At 37.5% G+C, this 18,469-nt stretch overlaps 1 protein-coding gene across 3 annotated transcripts in view; it reads left to right on the forward strand.

The window, feature by feature from the left end:
* Window positions 1–18,469, forward strand: part of lingo2 (leucine rich repeat and Ig domain containing 2) — a 228,523-nt gene that overhangs the window by 138,109 nt on the left and 71,945 nt on the right. For all 3 annotated transcript variants that reach the window (XM_005919429.3, XM_005919430.2, XM_042219468.1), the window contains exon 4: window positions 1,909–1,995. The gene's annotated coding sequence lies outside the window, so the exon portion shown is untranslated. The remainder of the gene's footprint in view (window positions 1–1,908; window positions 1,996–18,469) is intronic.

An 18,469-nucleotide genomic window follows, 5' to 3' on the forward strand; every position in this document is an offset into this window, starting at 1 on the left:
CTTTACTAGTCCCTAAGGACCCCAAAGCGCTTTACATATCCAGTCATCCACCCATTCACACACACATTCACACACTGGTGATGGCAGCTAAATTGTAGCCACAGCCACCCTGGGGCGCACTGACAGAGGCGAGGCTGCCGAACACTGGCGCCACCGGGCCCTCTGACCACCACCAGTAGGCAACAGGTGAAGTGTCTTGCCCAAGGACACAACAACCGAGACTGTCCAAGCCGGGGCTCGAACCGGCAACCTTCCAATTACAAGGCGAACTCCCAACTCTTGAGTCACGATCGCCCCACTATAAAATATTAAGTTTATTGAGAGATTTAGATCAGCATCAGGCAATTAACCTTTCACTCTGGAATGTCAAAGACTAGCTCATCTGTATTATCAAGAACAGACAAGAAGAGGATTATTATGAATTCAGCAAAATCATCCTTTCAAAACCCATCAATATTCTGTGGCCATTGTGAGGAACTGGGTTCAGGCTTAACGAGGGGATCCAAGGGATAAATGATCAAAAAACAGGACAGCTATTGTCCTTGAACTCTTAATGGCGTACTAATAGTGCAGGGTGTCAAGAGTGATTTTAACAAGAGTGTCCTGAGTAAAACTTTTATTTAATCTCACTGCCTTTGGACTTGGAGTAGATAGCTCCCTCCTCTCTCTCTCCCTCTCTCATCACCACCACATTAACAACTCAGACACGCCTATTGCATAATCACTATCCTTTGTGTTTCCTTCTGTAGTTTGGATAAGGGGTCTCATTATAGAAGGAAAGTAGTGAGAAGCGGCCAGTGTTCATTTTGCACCACATGCCGTTTATTAGGAACTTGGAAATTCGAAAGATTCTGAAACAGATACTTGAACAGCAATCCATGTACCCACATGCACGACACAAATCCCAACTTCCAATTTATGTACTCCATATCAAACTGAACATCATAACCAAATGCACTTTAAGAACTATATGTATATATATGTGTGTGTGTGTGTGTGTGTGTGTGTGTGTGTGTGTGTGTGTGTGTGTGTATATATATATAAATATACACACATAGTTATATATATATATATATATATATACACATATATATATATATATATATACACACACACACATCATTGGTATAAACGCAATTTAAAAAAATGGAAAGTAGGTGATGACTCACAGTAATCCCAGATAATCTCATGTCTCTGACATGTAGCAGGTTACCAGCTTTTATCAAACATCTGATTTATGTGTTATTTTGCATCTAGTTAGAGAATGTAAACACAATGGATGCTGTGTGAAATGACTCAGGGTCTGACTCAGTAAATCAAGGCTTCACATTTTTCAACATGTTAAAACAACACAATTTTTTTTTTAATATCAGTTTAAAAATACCCTGTCTTGGCTCAAAAGTATTAAATCTTTAACATTTTTTGTTACAAATCCAAGAATTGTATGTGCACAACCTCATTTGGATGAATCTCCAACCTGTTCTCTCCAAGTACATGAAGTACCGATCACATAAATATGCCACAGACAGGCAAAGACAATTTTAGGAAAAACTGTGAAAGCAATGCTGTTCCTAGGAGATACAAAGCTTGAAACTGAAAATGAATGTAGATTCAGTTCTTTATATGTTGTTATATTTAGTTTTCTCACTACTGGTTAAATGATTGTTGTTGTTTTTAACCCTTACTTTCGGTTTGTGCTTTATTTTTTTCACCACTCATTGAAACATGCTGCATTATGTGACAGTTTAATAACAAAGTCCAAGGCATGATGTATCCACCATCTAATTTGACGTTTGTTGGTTTGTTTAGGGATTTTACTTTGGAAATGTTGACATTCTAGTTGCTGATTGTCACTGTGGTCATAAACTTAGCCATGATTCATGGTTATATTTTGTTATTTTTTTCTAGATAAAACAAGAAAAAAAGGGACGACCACACCAAAAGAAGAGAGAAAAGAACAGGCCATGGCTGCGGGGATGATTGCTTCTCAAAGTGGTAAGCAGCTAGCCTCAAATAGGCTCTGCATACTTTTCACTGCAACATACCTTTCTCTTTCATAGCGATTCTATCTTGATTTTCCACAGTTAATAAAATATGTAAATATGCAAGAGTGTGTTCAACTTTTCTGGCTACAGCCAACAATTTTTGGTGTAAACTTTTCACCTCAGAACTCATTTTTGATTAATTTCTTCACTAAAAATGTGAACTTGTGCATCTTTTGAATGGGATATTTGAAGAATTTGGTGGTGCGGTCTGTGAATTAAAGTTGTTCGACTGGTAAAAAACAACAACAACAACAACAACAACAACAATAACAACAGTTTCAGTTTTCAGGTTCTACAAGATTATCTGCCTTACATAAGTGTGATGGTTTCATTGTTATTTGATAGCCAGCATGTTGTTAAGCTAATTAATTGTATTGGTCAGCAGATTTTACTAATATGCTTTGTTTACAAGTTGTACCATATCAAGTTATTATTAATTAGTAATTTTATGCACACTGTTCATATCATATATGGTTTTGCCATACTTTCGATATCATATTTAGTTTAAGTTAACCCTTTAAAGCTGGTCGGAGCGGGCACGCTCCATTTTGCATAACTTTTTTAAAATCCCGGTAGCACTGCAACCACGTAAGCTAGCGCAATAATTTGTTTTGCATTTGAAACCAGAGCTGTTGTATCTTATGCCATCAGCTTGTCCTAAGTCACAGTTTCCTTCCACATATAGCTTTGCAAAAACTGCATAAAAAGCACTTGCAGCAATAAAAACATAATATTCCAGAAACACACTTTGCCAATCCGATCAGCTGTTTGTAACACTTCCTACATTCATCAGCACGAACTATCGCATGTCCGCCATGACCTGCCCGAAACCGGAAGTCACGTCATTTTGCGGAAATGTAGTTTTTTACCATTAGGGCCTTATGAGCCTACACTTGTGTTTGACTTTATGACTTTCTGTGTCATTTCTGGGATGCTTAGGACTCATATTGCACTGCTGGAAATAGTTTATTTTGATGCATATGCTGGTTTTTCGCAAATTTGCATTATAGTGTTTATTTTAGTTTTTCTTGCAGTATATAAAAATTGGTGTATTTCAAAAATAAAACTATGAAGACACTTAAAATAAATTTCCTGTGGTGGGAAACTATTTTGTGCAACTTTTTTGTATTTACAGTTTTGAGGGATAAGCCTCTTAAATTTCTCTAACTAGAAATATATATTTTAAAAAAACAACAACGATTTTCAAATTTTTTGTAGTTTATTGCACTTTTTTGCAATTTATGTAATTACTATGCACTTAATGCATACATATTATTAAAATTTGGGCTATAATTGTTGTATTGATGTATATCAACTTGAAATGCTCCCAGAAATGGCTCTACAACATGTAAAAATATAATATAAGCCCTGGTGGACTTGGTTCTATGATAGGTCTTAAAGGGTTAAATTCACATAAGCAATGTATTATAGTAGTGACATTATAGTTTTGGTAAGATCACTAACTGAATAAAACAGTTTATTCAGTTGCATTTGCCCATGTTTCTGTCATTTGTCTCAGTGACACTGCACAGTATTGTTTGCATCAAGGTCTAGCTAAACCTTTAACTGACCTGGCTTCCATGTGCTCTGTCCAATTTGATATCTGGCCATAACAGCTTGTGTCAACAGGAGCTTTACTTCAGGAAATCAAATTTTAGTTTTAGATTATTTTATTTCATTTTGAAGGAGAATTGGCCAACCATGAAAAAAAAAACTTGTAAGTGGTCTTTGCAAGGTCGAGGTGACATGAGGTGTTACTGTCTACCTGCTAACATTTTGAACCTCCGCAGATGATTTTCACCCAGTCATTTCAGCTCTTTGTCATTCCCACAAACCTCTTGTTGTTCATTAGTCATCACTGCATAGAGCCCAATTTTAAATGCGACTCTACTGAGTCTTCAAATCGATATGCTTGTGCTTTGAGTAAAAAAGTATGCCATTGTCCTATTTAATGGTATTTACCCTAAAGAGCTTTGTTGGACTCTATATAGGCACTTTTAGCTTTGTGACACTTTGTGTCCTACAGTTTAATTTCCTTTCTGTACTCCATGTCACCATGGCAATGTTGAGTCAGTGTCCCCTGCTACAGCCTCTCTGACCATTGAACCACAAATTAATGGTGAATAATGGCTCAATTCCCCATCAATGCTGCCAGGACAAACAGGTCAAAGCAGCAGGATATGTCCCATCTGAGAAAAAGGTTTTTCACTGTCAACCTGGGCTTTTGCTCACGCTGAGAGCATCCTTTAAATTTACAATGAGTCTGTGAATTCTTCACAGCTTCTGAGACAGCACCTATGAATCATAAATAATTTACAGTCATGGATTTCTGGTACTGTGTATTTATTTATTTTTATTTTTTTGCGGGTAGTGTAGGAAAAGTCATTCAAAGGTTATCCCTTGGCTTGTGTTCTTATTTCCATGTGTCACAAGAATGCTAAATGGTCTGTAAGTTAAGCAGTTGTTTAGTCATGCGTGCACGATAGCTATTACTATAGACTATATTTACTATACTGAATCATTGTAAGATAACATGCTGCAGTTAGACATATGAGAAATATGGCTATATAGGCAAATGTTCTTTGTGTCGATCCAATTTAGTTTATAAGGTTGTTACAGATGTGCAAAACATGAGATCCATTGTCATTAGGCTTGACCCCTTAAATTCAACTGAAAACTGATCTGTCAGTTTTACTTCTCACTACTTCATATATTATAAAGAATATTGGTTTAAGAAAGGAAGTCATTACACTTAGATTTTCACCCTTCTATTATTAACTAGTTGGTTGCATCTGAATTTCTCAAATGTGGCCCTTGCAATTGAGGCATGCAGTTCCTTTGTGTGGATGCAATATTGACTTTTATTAGCTGTAAACTGAAACATTATTGATTTCTCTTTTTCTTTCTCTTGTAGACCTAGAGAACAATGTTGCCCTTTTTAAGTCACCAGACAATAAAGATGATCAAGACAGCAATAGTCCTTGTGTGTAATGCATTAGTTGAGTTTGACAGTCTATACTGATAATATCAATGCAAAAGGGGCAATAATGGCTATTTTTTTTATGTATGTTTAAATCAGTGCATTCCCTTCAGTCACGTTTGCTTTGCCAGACATGTTGAGTGCCGATCCAACACTTTTTAAACCAATTCCACGTTTCATGCTACAAAAAGATAATCTTGACAAGAGTTTTAATTTACAGCTGACTCCCCCTGCCTGTAACAGAGCTTTTGTCAGAGTGATAGGTTTGTAGCTTGAACCCATCCGCTGGAACGTTGAAGGCAATATAATTACACTGCAAAGCAAGACACGAAGTAGGCAAGCTTCATGTTACTCGTGCACGGGAGAGAACCGGACAATCGCCGTTCCTTCGCTTGACCCCAGTTGCTCTCGTCCGTCCTCCCGTACACTGTCCTTTTATTGAGGTTACATGAATATGCATAGGTTCATTAACATATGACGTCTTACATAGGTATACATGTGAACAAAGAATACTGTGTGTGTGTGTGTGTGTGTGTGTGTGTGTGTGTGTGTGTGTGTGTGTGTGTGTGTGTGTGTGGTGTTGTTCTGATCAAAGGGTCAAACATCCTTGGTCAGGAAGAGGGTAGCCTCCCCCTCACCCTAGATGGTTCATCCTAGATAACACGGTGAGGAAGTCCTGCAGTTCATCTAAACAAAGAGCACTTAGACTAGAACAGACGCAACTACGTTAATCCTACCATAAAACAATAAGACACGGTATGACCTCTCATGCTCCCAAAGTGCTGTCTAATACACACAAAGTTTGCAGACTATCAAGGATCAAAACCTCTACCAATCTACAACTAATTACAAAACTCTAAGCATATATAAGGAAATATTTCTAAGCATAAATGACAATCAACAATACAAACTCTAACACAGAGTTTTTATAAGAGTATGTAAATTTGCATGTGCATACAGTAATTTATGGCATGCACACATACTTGTGTGTGTGTGTGTGTGTGTGTGAATATGTTTGCATGCCCAAATTTGAATTTAGGCATGGCTTTGTAGGAAAATGCATCTGCAATTTTGTTTGATGAGAGAATGAGGTAGAAAGGCAGCAGACGTGATGTTGTGTGAAGAGATGGGAGTATGCAGACAGATAGTGTCATTCCCTCAGTATCACCATTAAATCTTAATTTTCTGGCCCCTCATGGGAGGAGCCAGCCATGCATGGGACTGTGTTTTGCATCTAAATCAAGATGTCTTGTTCTTTTAGAATACTTCATTGAGACAAAGTTTGATGTGTCTGTTTTCAACTTCTCATACATCTGGATTCAGCAGCTGATCATCCAGCTGTTGTTGTTTATGCTAAAGTAAAGTAAATGCAATTGCCTCATAAACTGTAACATCTGTAATCAATTATAAAAAAAGAGGGAAACTCAAACTCCAGAGCAGAGTACTAAAGTTTTTATTCCTGATTGGTTTCAGCACGTTGCATCATGTGGGCTCAGTACTTGTGGCACTTGATTCCACAAGCTAAAAGTAGACAATTATATATTAGATTCAGAACATCCTTTCTTTCTAATAGTGGCTTAATGCCACCTTCATCATATTTCCACGTTGATCAGTTTCGGTGGTGTACCGGAACAAACGTTGCTCATTAGACTAGTATTGTCTCGACTATTAATCATTCCAGCTTTTGTAGTAATATTCTTTCTGCTTATTCTAAACTTTGGATGAACTAACTTCACACTTTCAAATTTCTGCTCCTTTAAAAAGCTACAAGAATATTACATAGAAAATCAGTGTGGAAATCACAGAAGAGACAGGAAAACACAGTCTGTAACATCATTATCATTAACATCAGATATAGTTCATGTCATCAATACATTGTAATATTGGATTGAGGTAAATGCTTTGTGCTAATAATTAAGTGGCTCGTGAGATTTATTAGGCATTCACTTTAAGAAAAGCAAATTATTAGCAATACTTTGAGAATTGCAGTTATTTTGTTTTTATGTATATGTCCTTTTTGTCCTTGAAATTGTACCTATGGCTGTGGATTTGAAGGGTTTGTACTGCATATAACCTTTGCATAAGCCTATGAACATTCCCAAGGTGGGTGATTGTGACTAATTCCTTTCTGTCATAAAAAGGAGATTTTAAATGCAGCAACTAGCCTTTATTATAAAGGGTACTGTTTCCACACATCTCAGCAGGAAGTGGCTTATAGGTCTTTATTACCTCCCTTTAGGACCATCTTCTCATTTAGGATAAGAAAAAAAAATTGCCTTAGTTGGGACATGCATTTCAGGATGTCTTCAGTGTTACTCTTAAACATACTTACCTGCCACATTTCCAGGTGACAGGAGAACTCGGATGATCTGATATCCTCGTGTTGGTGTTGTTCCCAGACCATCATGAAAATGTTGTTCCAGGTTCAACATTGCAAGTGACCAATCACATTGTTGTGACGCTATTCTTTTGTGCGCCAAGCCATTCGTGCATTTATGGAATTCCAATGTTGCAAGGACAATATCAATTCTGCTTACTGTTTATTAAAGGGTTAGGGTTAGGGTCGGGTCCGTTGATCGGTGGACAGAGGCGGTTTCACGCAGCTTTAGAACAGTTTTTTGTTTTACGCCGCTTTTTCCCGAAGTCGTAAAAGTATGACGTCACAACATTCTGATTGGTCACTTGCAATGTTGATCCTGGAACAACGTTTAGTATGATGATCTGGGAACAACACCAACACGAGGATATCAGATCAACCGGAGAACTCTGGTGGAGCTTTTATATTCAAGTGACACAAAAAAATGAGTGTTTATTCATTGGTATTAAAGAATCTGGTGGTGACATTTGGGGATAGAGGACATGATTTGTGTTCTTTTTTTGTGTTCTCATTGTTTTCTTTCTCCAACGAAGTAGTAAATTTTCCCCAACATCAATTTCGATATGGTATTATTAGATCTGGCTGCACACTTTCAGATATGAAAGTGAAACATAATCTTTGTGAAAGAGGAAAGCTTCAATAGCACATTGACACTTAATGGAAAGCCTGGCTGCTGTTTCAAAGGGAGAACACAGCAAGGAGACTGGTTTGGAGAGCTAAAACTGTTTACTGCAGACAGGGATAAACCAGCAAGCATGCTCAATTCCTTTTACTACACCAACTTCTGATTTATTCTGGATAATGTTTCCCTTTTTCTTTCTCGTAGTTTCATCTTCTTTTCATTTGTGGACAATGTAATTTATTGAATTATGTGTGTGAGACAGTATATCGGAAACAGGAAAACACATGAGCTGCCTTGAAACGTCAGTGATGACTTTAGACTTTTAGAATTTCTAACTAGATAGCCTCTTAAAGCCTAAAAATGACACCTAACTCAAGAAATGAGCCAGTGTTGTGTCTATACATAACAGACATAGCCAAGAACCTACTAGCTCGTACTAACCTTGAATTGTTTAGATAGCCTGTTGCCATTAAACATTAAGATGGTACGGTAGGATAGCACATTTTTTCTTAACCTTGTATAAAGGAAAAATGAGTAACTGGATTGTTAATTAAATTTATTAAAGATAATTAATGTAAGCTATGAAAACCTATATGTCAAAAAATAAATTTTGTGCCACCAGTACTTCTGGAGCCTACATGACATCTTTGAGTTAATGGATTTGCCATTTTTGAAATACACCTGTTATTTCTTATTGTTTAGTATGGCTAACCTTCCATTATCCTCTGACACTGTCCTCCAAATGCTATTATGTGGGTGATTAGGGAAATGCCAGCAGTGATCAGAATTTTTGGCCTTGATTAGAGAATATTCGCCCTTTTTGTTACTGTCAAGAATGATCAAGAGGAGACAACTTTTGCTAAGTGAGTGAACGTGACTGGGAGTGTCATCATCATCTCTTTAACACAGCAGCCCCCGCATCTGTGTGAGAACATATTAACATGCTGGCACACTGTCATCCCCAGTGTCCTACTTAGACCAGATGGGCCTTATTCAGGTCTTTCAAAAAACACAGGCATGAAGGGATCTTAAATGTCAGCCTCAATATCACTAAAGCCATAATTAAGAATGCACCAGCAGAAGGACATGCACTTCTGTGGCCTAACTAGACAGACAGACTGTGCCATATCAAAAATCTAATTAATTAATTAAAAGAAATAATTACGGGGTGAACTGTCAAAAACTCCAAACAGTTAGACACAGCATCAAAAGACTATGCAAAAAGTCATATCTGTATGTAGACTATCAGTGTCACCATTCTAACACAAATCAGAGGGTCAAAAATCAGTCCCATGAAAATGTATTTTCCCCCTTCTTGATTTCTTACCTCTAACATATTTATCACACAAATCTTTTATATATTATCAAAAATATTTTAATATTAAGCAGAGATGACCTCATTAAAAACAATGTGTAAGGTAAAAAAAAAATAAAAATAATAATAATAAACCTACCTGGCCCGATTTGAAAAAGTAATTGCCCCCTAAGCCTAATAACTGGATATGCCAACAGCAAAAACTGCAATCAAGCATTTGAGATAACTCGCAATGGCTCTTTCACATCGCTGTGGAGGAATTTTGGCCCACTCTTCTTTGCAGAATTGTTTTAATTCAGCCACACTGGAGAGTATTTGAGAATGAACTGCCTCTTTAACATAATGCCAGCCTCTGTGTTCCTGAGATTGTGATGAATCTTCTTTTTTTCAATGCCCTGTTGTGCCAAACACGTTTGCTTTGCCAAAAAAACGCTCTACAAACTCTCTATAGGCTCCTTTGGTTTGTCAACTTCTTTTTATGCGTTGTTTTTGTTCATGTTATTGTTTTCCTTTCTACTATTATTATTTTTCGCATAAATGTATGTATTGTGTCACAGGGTCATGAGTAATCAAGCCCCATATTATCTTAAAGATATATAGTATCAATCACATTAATAGACCGCTAGCACTTAGACTACCCGCTTACTTGTGGTGCCTCGTATACTTAAAAGTAGGCTTTCAGCCCCCTCTTCTGTGGAACCAGCTCCCAGTTTTCTGCCTTTAAGATTTGGCTTAAAACTTTCCTTTTTGCTAAAACATGGTTGAGGTTAGATCAGGTGACCCTGAACCCTCCCTTGGTAATGCTGCAGTAGGCTTAGGCTTCTGGGGACTTCCCATTATACACGGAGTGTTTCTTCTTCACTCACCTTTTTCACTCACTATATGTTTATACACCACTCTATATTTAATCATTCATTATTATGAATCTCTGGCTCTCTTCCACAGTGTGTCTTTTATCCTGTCTTCCTCCCCTCATCCCCGACTGGTCACGGCAGATGGCCGTCCCTCCCTGAGCCTGGTTCTGCTGGGGGTTTCTTCTTGTTAAAAAGGAGTTTTTCCTTCCCATTGTTGCCAACTGCTTTCTCAAAGGGGTCATTTAATGTTTTGAGTTTTCCCCCTCCATTATTGTAGGGTTATTACTTACAATATGAAGTGCCTTGAGGTGACTACTGTTGTGATTTGGCACTAAATAAATAAAATTGATTTGAAATTGAATTGAATTAATAATGCCAACAAAAGAGGATGAGCACAACAACATAAACACATCTTAATCTGATTTAAGTCCAGACTTTTAGTAGCCATCCCAAAACCATCATTTTGGGGTTTTTTGAGCCATTCAGAGGTGGACTTACTGGTGTGTTTTGCAGCGTAACACGAATGTCCTTGAGCTTTAGGGTGCAAAACTGATGGTCAGACATTATCTTTCAGGATTTTTTGGTAGAGTGCACAATTCATGGTACAATCAATTATGACACCGATGACTGATAGATGTCATTGATTTTATTTCTCTTCTGTTTCTGTAGATTATGGAATAATGGTTGTTTTTTTAGCTCTGTACTTCACTTTGTCAGATAGGTTCTATTTAACAGATATTTTGGGGTCAGCATGTAATGCATTGACTGTTAACCAGGCCTTGGTGTGGCTAGTTAATTGAACTCAGTTTTCTAAATAATGTTAATCACAATTAAATTTTGATTTAGGAGGGTTATTATTTCAAACAGGGCCATGTAGGTTTGAATAGCTTTTTTTGCTTTAATAAATGATTTGAAAACCGCATTTTGTGTGTACTCGGTGTATCTTTGTCAACTATTAAAATTTGCACTCATCTTTTTGTTTTTATGATTAAAAGGCAGCCCATTAACTGGACTGTAACACTTTTGCAGGACCTTTTTTCATATCTTATAATAATTTATTCTAAAATAACTTGATGCAGTTATTTGACAACATAAAGATTCTCAGATGCTCCCAATATGTCATGATAGTAATGGCACCTCTGAGCATAGTTATTAATTGTAGACCATGTTATATCACACATGGTCTACCATGTTATATCACATGGTCTACATGGCATTATGGGTGCCATGAAAATGGCACCCATAATGCAGGTGCCATTTTCATGGGTGCCTTTTTATCATCAGTAATTTATGTATTCAGGCACTGAAGTAATTCTCCAGTGGTCCACCACTAACTGTGGTAACCAGCCAATTTGTAGTGCATCTGTTCAGCCTCCATAAGTGTAAACTCATATGCAGCATGAAGGGATTCTAGGCTCAAAATAAGATGATAGGGAGTTCTAACCTTTGAAGACAGCAGAGGTGAATAAAAGCATAAAGAATGTAGGTCTTAATTAGATGGTGCTGAACCTTTGTCCTGTCACAAAGCCCACAATTACTACATACTGCTGCTATATAGTACATACAACAAACACAAAACAGGGTTTCTTTGTTTGCTTTGGTTTCTACAGAGGAAATGCAAGGCTTTTAGCTTTCAGCCCAACTGTGAGCAACTATCATAAACTTCAATTTGATGTTTAATTTATGTGTGCTTTACAATTTATGGAGGCCATGATCTTTCTCTGGCTTTCACTTTCTCTCTCTCTCCACACACACACACACACACACACACACCATAAATTAGGCACACCACACCCCAACACACACACCAACACAACACACAACGCATATATAATATATATATATATATATATATCTATAAATATATATATATACACACACACATATGCCCCACCTTTACCAGACAATATTTTACCTCAAAGGTGCTTTATATTGTAGGTGTAAGAACGCTACAATAATAGAGTTCAAGCTTAGTTCTGCTCATGAGAAACTCTGGCTAGAACTAAGCTGAGGGATGATCAACATGCTATCATGATGGAGGAGAGTGTAAGGAAAGGATACACATATATCGGATCTATTTGGAAGAAAGCCAAAGTTCATCATAAATAATGATTAAATCTAGCTGTCTAAGGATCAATGTGATTGATGTGGTTCAAAAATATATGTCCCGGTTTTTTGGTTTTTTTTTTTTGCCTGTCCCATTTGGTTCTTTAGCCGTCAGAATTGTTGTCTGAAGACCAACAAGGATACCCAATGGATTTATTTTGCCAAATGGATCATCGTGGCATTGCCGTATTGGTCCATTTGATCGACCTTTGTTTTTATTATTTATTTTATTTTATTTTCAGATGTTACAGACGGGACAGACATGAGTGAGGGATAGGAAAGGGAGAAAGAAAGAGGAAGGAAAAGAAAAACAGAAGGGGAGAGGGACAGTGAGAAAGGGGGGGAGAAAAAAAATCTCCTGGATCACCTGTTGAGAGAGAAAGAATAGAAAACAAGCAAAAAAACCCAAAGCAACATACTAAACACAACACCATCGCATTAATCTAGCTAAGTGTAAACAGCAGTAAATACTAAATATTCAATGTTGTTGTGCAGCACGCAGGACAGACAGCGCACAATGTGCTTTGAAGTAGCAGCCAAGAAAGGTGTAATTTAAGTCTACGAACAGTGAACACCGTGTGCACACCTGTGTGGATCAGCGCGCTTGTATTCAAATGGTTTCCACATGTAATGGTCTGCAAGAGGATGTAGCGAGCCATAGCCCCGTCCCCCAGGGCATGAAGCAGGCATGGAGGAGATCCAGGCCCCAGACATCCAGAGGCCCCAGAGTGCGAGAGCCCAAGGAGGACCACCGGAGGGGCATCCGTGCCACCCTCATGGGAAGGGCTGAGGATCCCCAGACGAGGCGTCACCCAGGAGCCACCGAGCAGAAGCTAGAGGGGGCTGCACCGGCAGTCAATGTTTATTAAAGAAAAATCTACAGAATAATCTAATCAATAATCTGATCAATGTTTTTTTTTTTATTTATTTAGAGATAAAAAAAATAGTTTATTATAAAGTATTCTAAATGAGGTAACAATCTATCCCTAAAAAGGTCTAGATTAATCATATGTGTGCATTCAAATGTTTCTCCCTGTTTGCTACAGTGGAACATAATCAGGCCTTAGAAGGTGGATGGGAGTAATAACATTCATGACATTGCTGTCTACAATGGCCAAGAGGACCGTGTTTATGTTCCTTTAGATTTCAACCTTTACTGTGCAGTGATGCAGCTCTAACTTGCTGAATAATATGCACTAAGCTGAGGCAACTGAGGGCTAAATCCATGCCTCAAAATATGGCTTGGATCAGCAAGTGTGACTGGGAAGAATAGCCCAGATTTGAAGAGGGGGAAATGCAGGGAAAATAAATATTTCATGGAACATTTTCTCACAACGCAGTTGAAAGGGAGTGGGGATACAGATCAATAGTAGTAAGAGATCTGGCTATATACAGATAGGATTACTGAGAGAGGGTAAACTAACTTTAGTTAGCAGTTGTACTGGCTGCAAATTCTGAGTTAGGAGCACAGGTTAGAGTACTGGCTTTTGATGATAACACAAACTGAAATGCATTCTGTTTCTGAAAGATATTATAATGCTCCCTGGACAGGACTGTAATCTACAGGGAAGAAGAAGATGTGTACCCTGGACCCTTAACTGTTTATACCCCAAATACTAAAATGACACTAATGACACTAAAGCAGAAGGGAAGCCACACCCTAGGACCACATGGATCTTCCCTCTTCCCCTCCGCTCTCCTCTCACTGATATTCAAACTGGTTCACATAGTCATTCAGCTGAACTCAGCAGAAACCCAGCAGCCCAAATACATAGACAAAAAATAGGGTGTGTGATGGTTTCAGAAAGATAAATCAATCAATAGATAAAATAGGTTAAGCTAGCTATTGTTGCCAGTATTTTAATAAGCTTCTGCTGAAACCAATGACTGTGTATCTTAATTTGGCTAAATATGAATTGGGCAATTCATTGTATCCTGCAGATTTGCTGTTTAGTTATATTTTTTAGTTTCATGGTATTTTTGCTATATTTTGCTGTTAGACATATTGTTGCTACCAAAGCCATTTTAGGACAAGATATATATATGCTCATGAGTTTTTTTGTTTGTTTTTTGGGCATAATGTTGATTCCACTTTTATGTTAGGGTTTCACCAGCAAAAGAGTCACACTGTAGCTCTTGAATAAATCCAGCACAGGTGATTACAGTATGCCTGAGTGAAAATTTTGATAAGTAAATGGCTAGCGAGGCAGCCGGAATGAAACAAACAAACGTATGTCATGCACGAAATTAGACTCAGGGTAGCAATATTGCAGTTAACAAGCTTACTGACACTTTGAATAAGGTGATTGAAAGGGAGGCAGTTTCCTGGCCAGGGGTACTGGAGCGTCAACCTTCAGTTTCACACATCCTATAGCCTCTATTCAAGAACTACATGAACCCACACTGAAGGTGAGAGAGGGACCTCTGCTTCACTGAAGCTGCTCAGTATCCAAATGAAATTACTGTACTGAATACTGAATACTGAACATCCTGGAGTCAAATGGATGTTACTGGGTCTTTTAAACTGCAGGATTCCTGGAAATAATTTGTCCATGTTGCAGCCACCTATTTGTATTCCATCCTGCTTTTCAGAACTATACCTAGGCTAAATCTTCTGACCACATTGAAAGTTATGCTCTGAGGAAGTTACCACTTAGGAAAAGTGACAGTTGTCCCAGCCCACACAGCAACATTTGTATCCTGATATATTCAAACTCTGTTCCTGCTTATTAACATTTTTGGCTCAAAAAATAAATTAGGCTGAAAACTCAAACTAGGGTGGCATAATCATCATGTTTATGTTTTGGTTTTTGACTGCAGGAAATACATTCAGTTTACTATAAAACAAGCATCAACATGTAGGGGTTATAAAACCTAATGCTAATTTCAATGTCCCTCTGCAGAAATAATGATTGAAGGCCAACTTCTGACATATCAGTAGTTTTGCTGATCCCTGTCACTGATTGTGATTGTGACTGAAAGGTATCATATGTACTATCCACCACTACTGCCCTTGAGAAAGGGTCTGAAATCCTGAATCGGGCACTGCACTCTGGCTGACCCTGAATGTGTATCTGCCTGATGAAATATATATTCATTTCTATGAATAATCTGGGAAAGCTATGCAAAGAGGTTGAACTATACCACAGACAGATATGATGAATACATTGTTATATGAAGAGCCTATGCACACTTTGATCTCACTCACTGCCTGCAAATGCTGTACTGTGCTCTGCCTTGATAAATGACCCACTACTGGAATATTGTAATATTGCACTTTTAGAACCTCCCTCTTCCACCATTGCATTTTACATGCTGCGCCCTCTTTGTAGATAGACTTCATCTTCCATTTACAGGGAATGTATGATGCAGGTAGCTCATAAGACTACATTTTATGTGTTCAATTGGGAGTCGAATGGTCTTGAGTGATGGGCTTGGTAAGGGAAAGGACTTCATTTTAACGCCTGACTGAAGGTGAACCTGACCTCTTGTGTGGGCTGGAAAGACACTAAAACTCTGAGCAGTGTAGCATTAGCATACACAGCAAGTTCAGAGGCTCTGAGGGTTCATTACCCCAAGGAGATGGGCTAGGAACACTGCCAGGGTGAGGTCATTATCAGTTTGTTGGTACAGGTGATTATGGTTTACTCTGCCATAAAAATCACACAGCCCAGTATTCGAACTATGTTTAGCTCCACTAAATGGCCCCTGCTGAAATGACAGATATAATGTTTATGAGTGACATATTTATTTCCAAATACAGTTCACTGAAATCAGTTATCCTAAAGGCACACACCAGGTTTATTCTATTTAATTTTGTTTTAGAATAAAGTAATAAAGAGTAATGAAATCCATAACAGCTATACTTTCAATAGTGTAATGAAGGGGAAAAAATGAAACAAAAGAACTATCCTTGGGAATAAACAGACACAAATGTGGCATTTAAAAACTGTGTCGTAAACGAGGAATAGCATTCGTAAAAAGGTGTGAGGAAATTAATTTTTCAGCTTGAGTAGGATCACAAACAGCACAGTAATTGACGTGTGTTTGAATTTTCTAGCTAAAATCAGTTAAAGTATAATGGCATGGGATTTGTAATGATGTTCCAAGCTTATTATCTCATCTCCAAACAACTGAGCCTCATTAGCAGTTCCATTATAATTAGGACACTAAGGCCTGGAAATGGCAGAGTGGTGTCAAACAAACTGCTCCAGACACTGCTTTGAGGATATCTCTGTTAACATGTTGAAAAGTACCTAACGGGTTAATCACTGGGTAAAGATATGAGTGGATATGAGTGGATATGATTGTTTAATATGTTCTCAATATTTTCAATGTTGCTTCATATGTAAGTAGCTTTCGTAATGAAGTTTGGAGGATTCAGCATATTTATTGTAACATCTAAAGTAACTTCTAGTAAAATTTCTTTATTGCTTCTTTATTTCATTCATATGTTAAGAAGAAGTGTCAGCAAAATAAGAATACATTGTATTTAAAGTGACCATAGAGCTTATTTATATTCATCTTTTTTTTTTAATGCAACTGGATAATTGGTATTGTCAACATTGTTTTTACAAACATGTAGAAATACTATAATGCAAGCAGGAAGGATCTTTGATGGCACTGCTTACATTCTACAGCTGCACACTGAAGATTACTAATTATTACCTCATAGTGTAGAGGAATGATTGCACACTGAACATAACCCTCCTGGCAAGCAACGTGAAATCCACTTCCACTTGGATCTATCTCAAAGTGAGAAAGAATGAAATGAAATGATGAGCCTGTCTCTAGCTTGTATCAAATATTGTTGTATATTTTCAGCTCTGTGTATAACCTTTAACAGTGTGCATGTGCAATTCCTTAACATAACCAATTTTATTCACCAACAAACTGAGCATCTTTCACTTCTGACTGCATCCATATTTCCTCGAGGACTAACTAGTTTAGTCACTAGTAAGAAGTCTTATCCTTAAAGTTGTCTTCTTGAGTCTTGTTTTAATTATCTTTAAAGTTCTTTGCACCTCTGGAGAGCAGATGCAGGCCTGGGGCACCGCCTAAGCCATTGTGTGGAGGATGCATAACCTCCCCCTCCTTCGTTTATGCTTAGAGCCTGCCAAGGTTTTCTTATTTTCCTGCTGGGGTGCTTAGGTTGCTCCAACTGTGCTTGGGTCAAACATCATGCAGACGTTTTGGCACTAACACTCTAAGGTGACCCAGTGATTAAAATGTGATCATGAAGCAGCCGGGTTAACTTTTTTTGACTTTGACAATAGAGTATGTTTCTTTTCAAAACATTGTAAAGGAAGTAATTAACTTTTAATTTTTGCCCTAGCGCAATTAACACTTATATTTCTCCTTTAATAACCCACCTACGTAATTCTAAGTGAAAAATGATCTGATTTAACATAATTAGCAAGCTTGAGTAAGTTTAAATGCTAAGAAAGCCTTCCTGACACATCCCTGTGTGTGCTTGTCATGAAAGATCTTGCTCAGATCAGTGGGTTTTGTTATTTAGCTGCCTAACAGATGGCTGATGTATGCTAGGCATCTTCAGGCTATCAAAGCTGTACCATGGTTTGAAAATTATCTGTAGCTACTTCCCAGAAGAGCTCTGACTTGTTTAAAATGTGAATACATTTTACACAATTTTTATGATTGTTACATTAACACCCAACAGGCACTTAGTCAATTAATGTTATATATTTTCATTTTATTTATTTTTTCTGACACTAAAATTGACACAGTGAGTCATTATGGTGCAGATCAAAAGCACCTTTTTTATAAAAAAAAAAACACACCCCAGAGCAGGACATTAGTTACTGAACACCAAAGGAAATCACGCTGTGTTAACTGAAAAATGGAGCTGACTTGAAATCAGGATAGTCCCCTTTTAACTTACTTCTGTATTTCAGATTCAAGGAAGTTTTCTCTGCAAATCTTGAGATCTATAGATCTTGTGTACCAACTAAGTTAAACATGCTCATTTAGGAACCCCCAGTGGTCCCTCTGTTTTTAAAGAGAATGATAATATTTGAAGAAACAAAATTATTGTAAATTTTTATTAACTATCACAACTGTAGATATGTCTTTTTGCATAGGAATCTGGTAAAGAAAACAATGACATTCTTTCATCATTGATCATATGAACTCCATACATGATCTATGTA

This window comes from Haplochromis burtoni, unplaced genomic scaffold (assembly GCF_018398535.1).
Source record: "Haplochromis burtoni strain Fernald_Lab_line unplaced genomic scaffold, NCSU_Asbu1 Contig_33, whole genome shotgun sequence".
Lineage (NCBI taxonomy): Eukaryota > Metazoa > Chordata > Actinopteri > Cichliformes > Cichlidae > Haplochromis > Haplochromis burtoni.